This window comes from Cervus canadensis, chromosome 4 (assembly GCF_019320065.1).
Source record: "Cervus canadensis isolate Bull #8, Minnesota chromosome 4, ASM1932006v1, whole genome shotgun sequence".
Taxonomy (NCBI): domain Eukaryota; kingdom Metazoa; phylum Chordata; class Mammalia; order Artiodactyla; family Cervidae; genus Cervus; species Cervus canadensis.
Window position 1 is genome coordinate 37,878,514 of NC_057389.1, and position 16,338 is coordinate 37,894,851.

Consider the following 16,338-nt stretch of genomic DNA (forward strand, 5'->3'; position numbering starts at 1 on the left):
AAGGAAACACATAAATATATGACATAGGTCTCGTGTTTCTCTGACTTCCTCTTCTTCCTCTTTTGGGTTCTTTGAACCAAACCATCAAACCTCTTTTGGGGGATTTTCACTTGTGGTGGCCACCAAGTTCAGAAAGGTCTAAAAGAAGTGGTGGGAACCTTTTTCCTTGGGGGCATCTAAAAATTGTATCTGGACAAAGTGTTATAGCCAAGCTTTGGAGTAGACAGATGGGGCCCCTGGGGAGCAAGGCAAGGAAGTGATGTCAGAGAGTGATCTCTGCCTTCTCTGGCAGAGGTGACTGGGCAGAACCCAGGGACATGTTTGGGAAATTGTGTGACATCACTTTAGGCCCTGTGGACATGGCGGAGGAGGGAGGCATGTGAGAAAGAGGCAGTTGGCTTTGCCCATCTCTATCGTGTCCTGAGGAACACTGGGACAGGAAATACCCAGCGTTTCTCTACTGTTTACTGGACGCCAGACCCACAGATTTGGAAGGCTGCCTTGGGAGTCATGAAAAGATGAAGGGAGAAGGAGGAGGAGCATTGGTTTTCTGCCTCTTGTGGGACTGCCCTGGTAAGTGCTCGGGGATAAGGTATGTGGAAGATTTTGTAGAAACTTTTAGATAGGGGCTTCCCTGGTGGCTCAGACAGTAAAGAATCCACCTGCAATGCAGGAGACGTGAGTTTGATCCCTGGGTTGGGAAGATACCCTGGAGGATAGCATGGCAACCCACTCCAGTATTCTTGCCTGGAGAATCCCCATGGACAGAGGAGCCTGGCGGGCTTCAGTCCATAGGGTTGCAAAGAGTCGGACATGACTAAGCGGCTAAGCACATAGCACAGAGCAGTTAGGGCATGGTGTGTATTACAAGTTCTTGGAAAGGCTTCCAAATATCTCCCTAATTCTTTAGAGTACTATCCCTTTAGACATAAGCATTTCCCTCTTCCAATAGCCCTATGTTAATTAACTATGAGTATAGTTACGCATCAAGCCTGTGTCAAGCTAATTTACAGGCATCATCTCATTTAACCCTGCAAACGACACTTTTGTAGAAGACACTATTGGATCCAGTTCATAGATGAGGAAACTGAGGATAAGAGTGATTTATTAACTTGCTCAAGATTATTCAGAGAGGATTAGAACAGAGGTGGTTTGATTCAAAGGTGGCACTTTTCACCTCTCAGATAACCTGAGTTTGACTGTAGGCTGACTTCACAGATAAAGTGACAGGAATTTCTGGGTATCTCAGCGGGTCAGAGACCTTGGTCAGAGAGACAGAAGTTGTTCTGGTCTGTGTGCTACCACACAATGTGGGCCCTTCTCTGGGTGAGATCTGAGGATTGCATCTTTCCTGCTAACCCCTCCCTGGGAACTTCAAGTGAGGGCAAGAGCTTGTATCAAGCTTGAGCCTTACTTCTTCCAAGAAGAAGCATAGGGGACCCAATTTAAAAATTGCCTTTAAGGACTACAAAAGTTATTAATCTTACGATGGCAATCAACTGTTGTCTATTTGTCTATCTCAGAGAGAGAGAGAGAGACAGAGAGACAGAGAGAGCAGATATAGCCTCCTAAGACAGCATGAGAGATGTCAGTTAGACCTAAGGAAGTAGCTTATTAAACATTGGGTTAAATTCTAGTTGCTGCCATTTCCTAGCTTTATCACTTTGGGACTTTGTTTAGTTAAGCTTCTGTTTATTTGTAAAATGTGGATTTTAATTATTCTTATGAGGATTAAATGAAACTTTGCCTGGTCCTAGAAAGCTCTCAGCTGGTTATTGTTGATGTTCTGTATATCTTAAAAACATATAACAGGATTCTCAGTATCTGGAGCATGTAGGTACAGTTTTCCTAGCTGATCTCTCACTGATTCTTTCAAACCCTTACTTGCCAGTTGACATAACTGATTTCTTTTTTCTTCCCTTATAAATACTCCTAAACAAACAGTGGCTGGAAAAATAACATAAAGGACACTAACATTTGTTGAGAGTTTTCTGTGTACTAGGCTGGAGTTATGTGCTTTATATGTGCTATTTCATTTTAATACAAGCATTTTGGCCGGTAGGTGGAAATAATATACCTGGCCTTTGAAAGGCAATTTATGAGACTGACTCTACCACACCTAGAGAGCTCAGGACCTGCTGGAAATATTTCTTCACACAGAGACTCAAAACGAGGTTGGAGACCACCAGTATGAGTGTTGGTGCCTTGGGGAGAGGGTGGGGTATGTGGGTGGTGGGTTCTGTGAGCTTGCTGTGCAGAAGGAAAGGGAAACAGCTTGGCCCAGCAGGCAGGGCAGTCTGTAATTCTTGGTCTCTGGTAGAATCAATGTCAACAGGAGTTTTCCATATCAGACCAAAGAGGCTCACAGACTATAGAGGTGACCATTCATGCCCTAGAAAGGCAGAGAAGGAAGGGGAGACCTACGTGAAACTCTACTGGCCCCCAAAACTGCAGAGAACCAGAGTCATGAGAAGGGAAAGAAGAAGGGAGGGAAAAGGGCAGGGAACAGACTTCAGTAAATATATATTTTCAAATAAATCCCAGGAGTGGAGTGAAAGGTAAAAAGAAAAAAAAAAAATTCAGGGACTTCCCTGGTGGTCCTGTGGCTAAAACTTTGCACTCCCAATGCAGGGGGCCCTGGTTCTATCCGTGGTCAGGGAACTAGATCCCACATGCCTCATCTAAAGATACCACACATTGCAACAAAGATCAAAGGTCTCATGTGCTGCAAATAAGATCCAGCATAGCCAAATAAATAAATAAACAAAAATAAATATTAACAAAACATTCATAAACCTTAAAAAAAAAATCAGCCTAGAGCTATTTTCTCTCAAGTCAGTCTGGGGAACTTGTTCCTAAAACAGCTGGACCAACTCCGGGTATAAAAGCTCAGACCTTTTGTTGTCACCTGAAAACTTCAGTAGGTTCCTTCACTCAGTCTGGAGGACTGCCCACTTTATCTCTTCTTGGTGTTGCTCCATTGGGAACCTAGGAATTTAGAAAGAAATGAAGAGCCACTTAGCAGGTAAAAGTTTGCCTACCCAGATGCTCAAACTTTACTGAGCATAAAAGCCACCTAGAGTAGCCTTAAAATGCAGATCTTGGGACCTAGCCCCAGATACATATATATATTTCATATACACACACATACACACACACACGCATATATATATATATATATATATATAATTTTTTTTTGAGTTGTGAGTTAAATTTTATTTAGGAAGACAGCATTTCAGACAGCTCTGAGAAATAGCTCCAAAGAGGTAGAGGGGAAGGTCAGTACGTATGTGATTTTGGTGAAGGGGGAGTACATGCAATCAAGCATATATTTTTTGCAAGAGGTTTCTGTTAGTCACAAGGCGCAGACATCACCATGAAGAATTTTAGTTCTTTTCTAGATATGAGGAGGTACTAGAATTGTAGCCCAAGGTACTTTGATCCAGTAGGTATGAAGTGAGGTACAGGAATTTATATTTTTCACAAGTAACCCATTTTTCATGTGTCTTCTGCTGCAGATCAGCAGACCACATTTTGAGAAACATCATTTTAGTCCATCATTCCCATTTTATAGATCATCAAATAGAGGCCAGAAAGTACAAATGACTTTGCTGAATGTCTCATAGGTGGGTTCTTGGAGGGTGTAGGTCTTAGCCCTAGATTGTCTGCATACCAGTACTACTAGTCTTGCCTTGGCTAACCCATTAAAAATGACTGGCCTCCACTTGCTGTGGTTTATTCCTTGCCAGGGGCCCATGGTTCTTCACATCTCAAGTCAGGGGTCAATTCCTCAGGGAAGATTGTCTTTCCCCTCCCCACCCCAGTCTAGGTGAGTTTCCTTTATTCTCTGCTCTCAGAAAACCACATCTCTCTCCTTCATGGCATTCCCCCTGGTTTGTGTTTTATACTCACACTTTCATGTGATTACTGGATCAATATCTGCCTCTCTCTCTAGACTTCAGACTCAACGAGAGCAGGCATATTGTTTCTTTTGCTCATCTGAGGAGCCAGTACACTGTCTGATGAATCCTATATGCTCAATAAATATTTATTAGATGAGTAATTGAATGAGTGAATGAAAAGGGCAGGTTGATTTCAGCCTTAACTGAAACTCAAAATAAGGAAAAATTTGTGAAACTTTTGTCCTTCAATGGACTTTCTCTAGACACTTTTTTTTTGTTCTTATTTTTGACCCACTTTTTTGATCCCAACATCTAATCCCATCCCTAAAACCAGAGCTTCCTGTAGGCAAAACTGTGTAGAAGGAAGTTTGATTTGTTTGATTGTCTGTCTTTCTTTATTCTTTCTATTTTTCCAGTGAATTTTGTGCTGGAAAACCATTCTCCTCCTGCAACCTTCCCTTCCTTTCAACTCTAACACTTGTCCGAGATCCCAATGCTCTCTGACAGGTATGAGGTGATATATCACTGTGGTTTTGATTTGCATTTCCCTGATGATTAGTGATCCTGAACATCTTTTCATGTGTCTGTTGGCCATTTGTATGTCTTCTTTGGAAGAATATCTATTTAGGTCCTCTGCCCATTTTTAAATTGGGTTGTTTGTTTTCTTGATATTGAATTGTGTTAGTTCTTTGTATATTTTGGATATTAATCTCTTACTGGATAGACTGTTTGCCAATGTTTTTCCTATTCAGTAGGCTGCCTTTTTATTTTACTGATAGTCTTCTTTGCTGTGCAAAAAGCTTTTAGTTTGATATAGTCCCATGTGTTTATTTTTGCTTTTGTTTTCCATCAAAAAGACAACAAATAAGTGTTGGCAAGGATGTAGAGAAAAGGGAACCGTCTTGCACTATTGGTAGAAATGTACATTGGTGCAGCCACCATGGGAAACAGTATGGATCTTCATAAAAATTTAAAAATAGAATTGTCATATAATCCAGCAATTGCACTTCTGGGTATTTACCCAAAGAAAACAAAAATGCTAATTAGAAAAGATATATGCACTCCAATGTTCACTGCAGCATTATTTATAATAGCCAAGATACAGAAGCAACTTAAGTGCCCATAGATAGAAGAATGAATAAAGATGTGATATATGTATACACACACACACACACACACCCAATGGAAAATTACCCATCTAATAAGAAAAGGAAATCTTGTCATTTGTGACAACATGGATGGATCTAGAGTGTATTATGCTCAGTGAAATAAATCAGATAGAAAAAGATACTGCATGATCTCACTTATATGTGGAATCTAAAAAACAAACAAAACAAAAGGAAAACAGACCAATAGGTACAGAGAAGAAACAGAATGAAGAGAGATGATGGGGTAGACAAAATAGGAGAAAGGGATTAAGAGGTACAAATCTGCAGTGATAAAATAAACAAGTCACAGGGATGCAATATCCAGCACAAGGAACACGGTCAGTACTGTAGTAATGACTCTGTGTGGGGACAGATGGTTGCTAGCCTTATTGTGGTGATCATTGCATAATGTATGTAAATGACAAATCATTATGGAGCATACCTGAAACTAACATAATATTGTATAGCCACTGTATTTTATAAAAATAAAATTCCCAGTGCTCTCAGATTGCTTCCAGACACCCCTAATCCTGATCTTTCTAACCCTCTGTTCCTGATCAAAGTCTACCTGTCCAATGTCCTATTTCCTGAATGCCCTGTGCATATCAGGACAACTCTTTAAAGTGACAGCTTCCTGTCAACAGTGGATAATCACCTAATCTGTTGTTCCTTATCCTCCCCTTTAATCTGATCATCATTCTCTTAACCTAGGAGCTGGTCGGACCTTTGATATTAGGAATCATCCTCTGTGGAGCCCAAGAAGCAGTGATAGGAGGAGGTTTCTAATGATCAGCAAGTGTTTATTGAGCCCTGTGTTAGGGTCTGAGGGACATATGAAAATGACAAAGAGTATTTCTTCTTCATCATCTTTGATGATTTCTAATTATCAAAGATCTCCCAAGGATCTTTATGGGAAGGCAAGCATTCAATAATGGTGCAGGAGACTTTAGTATTTAGTTGCTTGTTGGTAAAGCATCTGCCTACAATGCAGGAGACCTGGGTTCAATCCCTGGGTCAGAAAGATCTCCTGGAGAAGGAAATGGCAACCCACTCCAGTATTCTTGCCTGGAAAATCCCATGGACAGAGGAGCCTGGTAGGCTACAGTCCATGGGGTCGCAAAGAGTCAGACATGACTGAGTGACTTTACTCCAAATAAATTATGGTAACAATCTTATGAGTTTAAATCAGATGATGTGTATAACACACTTTGTATTAGGCTGGACACATAACAGGCCCAGTCATTAATGTTAATTCTTCTCTCTTAGGGAGGGAGAGATTTCTCAGGGCTGGAGTCAGCTAACTGGTCTCCATTGAGGAGGGCACTCTTTTAGTAGCTCTGGGAGCATGTTCAACTTCTGAAGAAACTCTCTCAACTACATAACTGTGCCCATTTTTATTCAGAACTGATTTCTATTAAGCAATAATTACAGAAAAAGAATATATATATATATACATATACATTTGAATAACTGAATGACTTTGCTGTATACATGAAACTAACACAACGCAGTAAATCTACTTCAGTTAAAAAAAAATTACAAACAAACAAAAAAATACTGAACTTCCCTGGTGATCCAGTTGTTAAGAATCTGCCAGTGCAGGGGACATTGGGTAGATGTCCACAGGCCTGGGAGCAACGAAGCCTGTGCACCACAACTACTGAAGCCCACTTACCCTAGACCCCATTCTCTCAATCAAGAGAAGCCACCACAATGAGAAGCTCATGCACCACAATGAAGAGTAGCCCCTGCTTGCTGCAACTAGAGAAAGTAGCAGTTGACTCTAGAACAATGGGGGTGGGGAGGGGAGCTGAGGAGGAGTTTAGGGGTCAGGACAGGAGGGTTTGCAGTCAGCCCTGGTCTTCTGTATCCATAGATCAATTGGGGATTGTGTAGTTATGTTACATAGTACATATTCATGGGGGAAAAAAAAACCCTGTGTAAGAGTATCCACAGAGTTCAAAGCTATATTGTTCAAGGGTCTCTTTACATTCAAGTGGATCTCTTGGACCCAGCTGATCTGCACCTTTTTACTTGCTGTATGTACACAGAAGGGGTGAGAATCATAACTGGAAGAGACTGCAGAGGTTGTGTGACCCTTCTCTCATTTACAGATGGTGGAATTGAGGTCAGACAAGTGACATGACCATGGTCACTCAGAGCCAGACTGGGACCGAGGCCTCAAACATCCAGCCCCAAATTCTTAAAATTCAACATACCTAATATAAAGGGGATGACAGAGGATGAGATGGCTGGATGGCATCACCGACTCGATGGGCATGAGTTTGAGTAAACTCCGGGAATTTGTGATGGACAGGGAGGCCTGGCGTGCTGAGATTCATGGGGTCGTGAAGAGTCAGACACAACTGAGCTACTGAACTGACTGACTGACTGAATATAACTATATATTATTCACATTATTTAACCACTAAGCAAATGAAAATAGCTTTTTAAAAATTATCAAACTATGTGCTTATGGTAAACCTCTGGAAAGGATAGAAAACAAAAGAGAAATCAACATCTTATTCCACTATCCAGAGAGAGCATCTCTGTAAACATTTTGGCAAATGTTTTAAGACCACACACACACACATCCTGCTTGGGCCCTTAGCCTCCATTCCACATCCCTTTGTGCCCGCTGCTGTCCACTGGGCTTAGGCTGACCCTCCCTTCCAGCTCTAGAAGTGGACACTCTGACCCAGTCAGAGCCAATGAGAGCCCAGGGTCTCCTTGTTCATGGGATTTGAGGATTAGACTACAAAGCATTTAGAGTAAGGTCTGGAAGCATTCCAGCCATCATGCAACGACAGTGAGGGCACCTGTCTAGCTCTGCAGCTGAATGGAGCTGAGTGATAGTGTCTGTCCTTCCCCTAGGATTTAGTAGAAAAATCTCTGTGCACTATAGTAACTAGCTGGCTATTAACCAGTGACTTTGATCTCGGTAGAAGCACTTTGAGCAAGTCACTTTATCTCTCTGGGCCCAGTTTCCTCATCTCTAAAGTGGGATAAATACTTTGGAGATTATAGTGAGAACAAGTTACTATTGAGTACCAATAATAATGATGACATTTACAACTGCCTCTGTTAATTGTTTGCTGTGATCAGGACTTAAGCCAAGCAGTTTAAAATAGTGTTTCATTTACTCCTCACACCTGCAGAGAGTAGAAGGGGGATCTGCCTATGCTTGCCTGTGTAATGGTGAAGGAATGAAGTACAGAACCAGATTCCAGCTGCCCTGGTTCCTGTCACAGTCATTTTGCTAACTGATCCCTTCTGTCTCTCTGAATGTCTGGTAGGAGGATCTTGGTGAGTATCAGAACCTCTTGGCTGGAGGCCACCTTTGCCCTCTACAGGGGACAGGACCTTGGTTCCAAACTAGAGAGAGGGAAGTGCTGGCTGGGCTGTCGCCGGGAGGCTGGGACACAGGCCAGAGCCTTCTTTGCAGTGCCCCTCTTTCTGGCTCGGCCCCAGGGTTCCCTAAGTAACCACAGGGAAGCAGCACAGATTTATGGCCCCGCTGCTCCTGAGCAAGTACCTGACATGTTCTGTCTGAGAGCGATGGTGTCTGGCTCCAGATGACTCATCAGGAGGAGAACAGACACATGCAGGCAGTACAGAAGGAAGGAAAACCCACTTCTCACCTCCCTGAAGCTAGGAGACCAAGAGGAATCACTCTATCACACAGACTGTTCAAAAGGCAGATGTTCAAGACTCCCACTTTATAGAAGGGGACATCTGTTCCTTCATGGATTACATGAACATTGGTTGAGCATTGTGCCAGGCTGGGTTAGACCATGTGGGGAACACAAACAAGGAAAAAACATAGACTCTGCCATCAACAATACTGAAAGAAGACATGAAACAAGGAACCATCACCAGGGAGGGATGTCAAAGTGTGGCAGGGCTCCAGAGAGATAGCATGTCAATCATTTGTATTTAAGTAGGTTCAACTTCACTTCACCTTATTCTTTTAGAATCTAGTAGGTGCTGAGGATAGCCAAGATGAACAAGAAACCCTTCAAGAAACTTTTAGAAGTGTTGGGATGAAACAGAGAAGTCAGGACATTTCTCTCTCATCCTTTCTCCATAGCTCCTGCTGACCAGACAGGTTCAACAAAGTCTATCTCAGTGTCTACCCGCTACCTCCACCTCCACCTCCATCTATACATACATTTCTCAATGGCTTGCTATATACCAGCATGAACTTGCTATAAAGTATTATGCCTAAGAGATTTAACTTACAATAGCAAATAAATATGTAACACCTAGGAATAACTTTAACAAGAATGTACAGGACCTAAATGGAAAAAATGACAAAAGTTTAGTAAGGAGCATGAAAGAGGACTTGAACAAATGGAAAGATGTATTATGCTTCTGGAAGTCTTGCAAAGATGTCAATGTCCCATAGTTTAATCTATTAATTTAAGGCAATTCCATCCAAAATATCAATGGGATTTGGAAGGAATTTAACAAAATGATTCCAAAGTGCTTCTGGAAGAATAAATGCTTAAGAATAGCCTTTTTTTTTTTTTTCCCATAAAAGGAGGGCCACGTGGAGGGAATTGCCCTACTAGATTAAAATGCTGGATGATGAGACTGGCAGAGGGTAGGCTGGCAGATGACTGGAAGAGCATAGATCATCTGAAACAAGATCAACTATGCATGAAAATTAATATGTGATAAAGGTGACATTTCCATTCTTTACAAATGGTGTCAACTTTGGATATTTGGAAAAAAATAAAGTTAGAGCTTTACTTTTCACCTTACATAAAATATAAATTCCACACAGTTAGAGATTGAATGCGACCATCTAAATCATGAAAATACTAAAAGAAAGCATAGGTGCATAGTTTTAGCCTCTTAGGGTTAGGGAAATTCTTTTTAGCAATGGCATTAACATCAGAAACCATAAAAAAAAAGAGTATGACTATAAATAAAAATGTAAAACTTATGTGGCAAAACCTCCTGCATTATCAAGTTAAAACACAAAGGATATATTTAAAATATACATTTGAGTTGTTTAAATAATAGATAATTAACATTAGATATTTATTTTTTCATTTATTTTTATTAGTTGGAGGCTAATTACTTTACAATATTGTAGTGGTTTTTGCCATACATTGACATGAATAACCCATGGATTTACATGTGTTCCCCATCCTGATCCCCCCTCCCACCTCCCTCCCCATCTCATCCCTCTGGGTCTTCCCAGTGCACCAGTCCTGAGCACTTGTCTCGTGCATCCAACCTGGGCTGGCAATTTGTTTCACACTTGATAATATACTTCTTTCAATGCTATTCTCTCAGATTATCCCACACTCACCTTCTCCCACAAACTTTAAATGACACAATGGACCAGCTAGACCTAATTGATATCTATAGGACATTTCACCCCAAAACAATCAATTTCACCTTTTTCTCAAGTGCACATGGAACCTTCTCCAGAATAGATCACATCCTGGGCCATAAATCTAGCCTTGGTAAATTCAAAAAAATTGAAATCATTCCAGTCATCTTTTCTGACCACAATGCAGTAAGATTAGATCTCAATTACAGGGAAAAAATTATTAAAAATTCAAACATATGGAGGCTAAATAGCACGATTCTGAATCACCAACAAATCATAGGAGAAATCAAAAAAGAAGTCAAAATATGCATGGAAATGAATGAAAATGAAAACACAACAACCCAAAACCTATGGGACACTGTAAAAGCAGTGATAAGGCAAAGGGTCATAGCAATACAGGCTTACCTTAAGAAACAAGAAAAAAGTTAAATAAATAACCTAATTCTATACCTAAAGCAACTAGAGAAGGAAGAAATGAAGAACCCCAGGGTTAGTAGAAGGAAAGAAATCTTAAAAATTAGGGCAGAAATAAATGCAAAAGAAACTAAAGAGACCATAGCAAAAATCAACAAAGCTAAAAGCTGGTTTTTTGAAAAGGTAAATAAAATTGACAAACCGTTAGCCAGACTCATCAAGAAACAAAGGGAGAAGAACCAAGTCAACAAAATTAGAAATGAAAATGGACAGATCAAAACAGACAACACTGAAATACAAAGGATCATAAGAGACTACCACCAGCAGCTATGTGCCAATAAAATGGACAACTTGGAAGAAATGGACAAATTCTTAGAAAAGTATAACTTTGCATAACTGAACCAGGAAGAAATAGAAGATCTTAACAGACCCATCACAAGCACAGAAATCGAAGTTGTAATCAGACATCTTCCAGCAAACAAAAGCCCAGGACCAGATGGCTTCACAGCTGAATTCTACCAAAAATTTAGAGAAGAGCTAACACCTATCTTACTCAAACTCTTCCAGAAAATTGCAGAAGAAGGTAAACTTCCAAACTCATTCTATGAGGCCACCATCACCCTAATACCAAAACCATACAAAGATGCCACAAAAAAAGAAAACTACAGGCCAATATCACTGATGAACATAGGTGCAAAAATCCTTAACAAAATTCTAGCAAACAGAATCCAACAACATATTAAAAAGATCATACATCATCTAAGTGGGCTTTATCCCAGGAATGCAAGGATTCTTTAATATCAGCAAATCAATCAATGTAATACACCACATTAACAAATTGAAAGATAAAAACCATATGAGTATCTCAGTAGATGCAGAGAAAGACTTTGACAAAATTCAACACCCATTTATGATAAAAACTCTCCAGAAAGCAGGCATAGAAGGAACATACCTCAACATAATAAAAGTTATATATGACAAACCCACAGCACACATTATTCTCAATGGTGAAAAATTGAAAGCATTTTCCCTAAAGTCAGGAACAAGACAAGGGTGCCCACTCTCACCACTACTATTCAACATAGTTTTGGAAGTGTTGGCCACAGCAATCAGAGCAGAAAAAGAAATAAAAGGAATCCAGATATGAAAAGAAGAAGTGAAACTCTCTCACTGTTTGCAGATGACATGATCCTCTACATAGAAAACCCTAAAGACTCTACTAGAAATTACTAGAGCTGATCAATGAATACAGTAATGTTGCAGGATATAAAATTAACACACAGAAATCCCTTGCATTCCTATACACTAACAATGAGAAAACAGAAAGAGAAATTAAAGAAACAATACCATTCACCATTGCAACAAAAAGAATAAAATACTTAGGAGTATATCTACCTAAAGAAACAAAAGACCTATATATAGAAAACTATAAAACACTGATGAAAAAAATCAAAGAGGACACAGATAGATGAAGAAATATACCATGTTTGGGGATTGGAAGAATCAATATTGTGAAAATGACTATACTACCCAAAGCAATCTTTCAATGTAATCCCTATCAAACTACCAAAGGTATTTTTCACAGAACTAGAAAAAATAACTTCACAGTTTGTATGGAAATATGAAAAACCTCGAATAGCCAAAGCAATCTTGAGATAGAAGAATGGAACTGGAGGAATCAACCTGCCTGACTTCAGGCTCTACTACAAAGCCACAGTCATCAAGACAGTATAGTACTGGCACAAAGACAGAAATATAGATCAATGAAACAAAATAGGAAGCCCAGAGATAAATCCACATACCTATGGACACCTTATCTTTGACAAAGGAGGCAAGGATATACAATGGAAAAAAGACAACCTCTTTAACAAGTGGTGCTGGGAAAACTGGTCAACCACTTGTCAAAGAATGAAAATTTTCTAACACCATACACAAAAGTAAACTCAAAATGGATTAAAGATCTAAATGTAAGACCAGAAACTATAAAACTCCTAGAGGAGAACATAGGCAAAACACTCTCCGACATAAATCACAGCAGGATCCTCTATGACCCACCTCCCAGAATATTGGAAATAAAAGCAAAAATAAACAAATGGGACCTAATTAAACTTAAAGACTTTTGCACAACAAAGGAAACTATAAGCAAGGTGAAAAGACAGCCTTCAGAATGGGAGAAAATAATAGCAAATGAAGCAACAGACCAAGGATTAATCTCAAAAATATACAAGCAACTCCTGCAGCTCAATTCCAGAAAAATAAATGACCCAATCAAAAAATGGGCCAAAGAACTAAACAGACATTTCTCCAAAGAACATTAGATATTTAAAAAATTCTTTTGATCAATCACAAAAAGGTGAGTAACATTCAGTGTAAAAATGTGAAAATGATATGAATGGATAAATCATAAATAAAATACATGAATGATCAATAATCATATAAAATTTGTATATTAATAAAGGACATGTAAATTGTATACAGTGGAAATGAGAAATAGATTTAAGGGACTAGATCTGATAGACAGAGTGCCTGATGAACTATGGATGGAGGCTTGTGACATTGTACAGGAGACAGGGATCAAGACCATCCCCAAGAAAAAGAACTGCAAAATAGCAAATGGCTGTCTGAGGAGGCCTTACAAATAGCTGTGAAAAGAAGAGAAGTGAAAAGCAAAGGAGAAAAGGAAAGATATACCCATTTGAATGCAGAGTTCCAAAGAATAGCAAGGAGAGATAAGAAAGCCTTACTCTCTGATCAGTGCAAAGAAATAGAGGAAAACAATAGAATGGGAAAGACTAGAGATCTCTTCAAGAAAATTAGAGATACCAAGGCAATATTTCATGCAAAGATGGGCTCAATAAAGGGCAGAAATGGTATGGACCTAATAGAAGCAGAAGATATTAAGAAGAGGTGGCAAGAATACACAGAAGAACTGTACAAAAAAGATCTTCATGACTCAGATAATCATGATGGTATGATCACTCACTTAGAGCCAGACATCCTGGAATGTGAAGTCGAGTGGGCCTTAGGAAACATCACTATGAACAAAGCTAGTAGCAGTGATGGAATTCCAGTTGAGCTATTTCAAGTCTTGAAAGATGATGCTGTAAAAGTGCTGCACTCAGTATGCCAGCAAACTTGGAAAACTTAGCAGTGGCCACAGGACTGGAAAAGGTCAGTTTTCATTCCAATCACAAAGAAAGGCAATGCCAAAGAATGCTCAAACTACCACACAATTGCACTCATCTCACACACTAGTAAAGTAATGCTCAAAATTCTCCAAGCCAGGCTTCAGCAAAACATGAACCGTGAACTTCCAGATGTTCAAGCTGGTTTTGGAAAAGGTAGAGGAACCAGAGATCAAATTGCCAACATCTGCTGGATCATCAAAAAAGCAAGAGAGTTCCAGAAAAACATCTATTTCTGCTTTATTGACTATGCTAAAGCCTTTGACTGTGTGGATCACAATAAACTCTGGAAAATTCTTCAAGAGATGGGAATACCAGACCACCTGACCTGCCTCTTGAGAAACCTGTATGCAGGTCAGGAAACAACAGTTAGAACTGGACATGGAAAAACAGACTGGTTCCAAATAGGAAAAGGAGTACGTCAAGGCTATATATTGTCACCCTGCTTATTTAACATATATGCAGAGTCATCATGAGAAACGCTGGGCTGGAAGAAGCACAATGGAATCAAGATTACCAGGAGAAATATTAATAACCTCAGATATGCAGATGACACCACCCTTATGGCAGAAAGTGAAGAAGAACTAAAAATCCTCTTGATGAAAGTGAAAGAGGAGAGTGAAAAGTTGGCTTAAAGCTCAACATTCAGAAAACTAAGATCATGGCATCCAGTCCCATCACTTCATGGGAAATAGATGGGGAAACAGTGGAAACAGTGGCTGACTTTATTTTTTTGGGCTCCAGAATCACTGCAGATGGTGATTGCAGCCATGAAATTAAAAGACGCTTACTCCTTGGAAGGAAAGTTATGACCAACCTAGATAGCATATTAAAAAGCAGAGACATTACTTTGTCAACAAAGGTCCATCTAGTCAAGGCTAGGTTTTTCCAGTGGTCATTTTTGGATGTGAGATTTGGACTATAAAGAAAGCTGAGCACCGAAGAATTGATGTTTTTGAACTGTGGTGTTGGAGAAGACTCTTGAGAGTCTGTTGGACTGCAAGGAGATCCAACCAATCCATCCTATAAGAGATCAGTCCTGGGTGTTCATTGGAAGGACTGATGCTGAAGCTGAAACTCCAGTACTTTGGCCACCTCATGCGAAGAGTTGATTCATTGGAAAAGACCCTTATGCTGAGAAAGGTTGAGGGCAGGAGGAGAAGGAGTTGACAGAGGATGAGATGGTTGGATGGCATCACCGACTCAATGGACACGAGTTTGGGTAAACTCCGGGAATTGGTGAAAGACAGGGAGGCCTGGTGTGCTGCGGTTCATGGGGTCGCAAATAGTCGGACACAACTGAGCAACTGAACTGAACTGAACTGAAATTGTTTAACCATGATATCTGGTTTTTACCTACTGGACAGATAGTAAAGAATAAAACTGAGTTTTAAAAGTCTGAAAAGGGTGAGGAAAATTGATTGTTTCATACAGTGATGGTGGGCATGTACTGGCACATTACTAAGGGGCATTTGACAATATACATCAAAGGGCTTGAAAATATTAAAGTCCTTTAACACAGCACCCCATTTGTTGAAATTTATCTTAATAAAACAAGCAAACAAATGTGTAGAGATCTGTCATCATGATTTTTTATATAAAAGCAAAGACACACACACACACACACACACACACACACACGCTTGCAACCTGATTGGAAGCAGCTTAAATGTCTGCCAAGGGGGAACTGGTTAAGAACTGGTTTATTACCATAAACCCACACAGAGAATGCCATGAGGGCTTTTAATGACAATGATGTAGAATCATGTTGTGTATATTTAATGACATTTTGCTCATCAAATATTGAAAGTGAAAAAAACTAGGATGCCACACTGTAAATGGCTCAAATTTACTTTTATATAAATGTTTAGATGCTTTAAAAAGAGGTAATAAGCAGATAGACAAATATTAGCTGAGATTGTGTCTGAGTAGGTAGAAAGATTATAGGTGATTTCATAATTTTCCATATTTTCTGAAGGTATTCTTTTTTTTTTTTTTTCAAACAGCAGGCCTGTAATCAACTATCTCCCTCCCCCTGCAAAAATTATTTTGAAAGGATGAAGTCAATTGGAGTCAAATCTACTGAATAATATAGGAATCAAGATGGAAGGCTTTTTTGCTTAGAGATCCACTAAAGCTGTACTTACGTATTTCCCCACAAACAGTTTGGCCTATTTTGTTCCTTCTGCTAGAAGTATTCAAGTTTCCTTCCACTTAATAATCCCAGTCCTCTCCACTGATTAGAGTCCTACCAGCCTTGGAGGGTTAGCTAATTCCCTGTGGACCTCCCTGGCCCTTGTAGCTGGTTCTGCTTGCTCCTTCCTCAAATTCTCCCACAGCAG

At 39.8% G+C, this 16,338-nt stretch overlaps 1 long non-coding RNA gene across 2 annotated transcripts in view; it reads left to right on the top strand.

Annotated features, from left to right (window-relative positions):
• Nucleotides 1-359: 359 nt before the first annotated feature.
• Nucleotides 360-16,338, top strand: part of LOC122439618 — a 42,270-nt gene continuing 26,291 nt past the window's right edge. Inside the window, exons 1-2 of one of the 2 annotated variants that reach the window (XR_006268941.1) lie at nt 360-573; nt 8,209-8,356. This is a non-coding gene — a long non-coding RNA (uncharacterized LOC122439618). The remainder of the gene's footprint in view (nt 574-8,208; nt 8,357-16,338) is intronic. The other variant, XR_006268940.1, reaches the window with a different exon arrangement.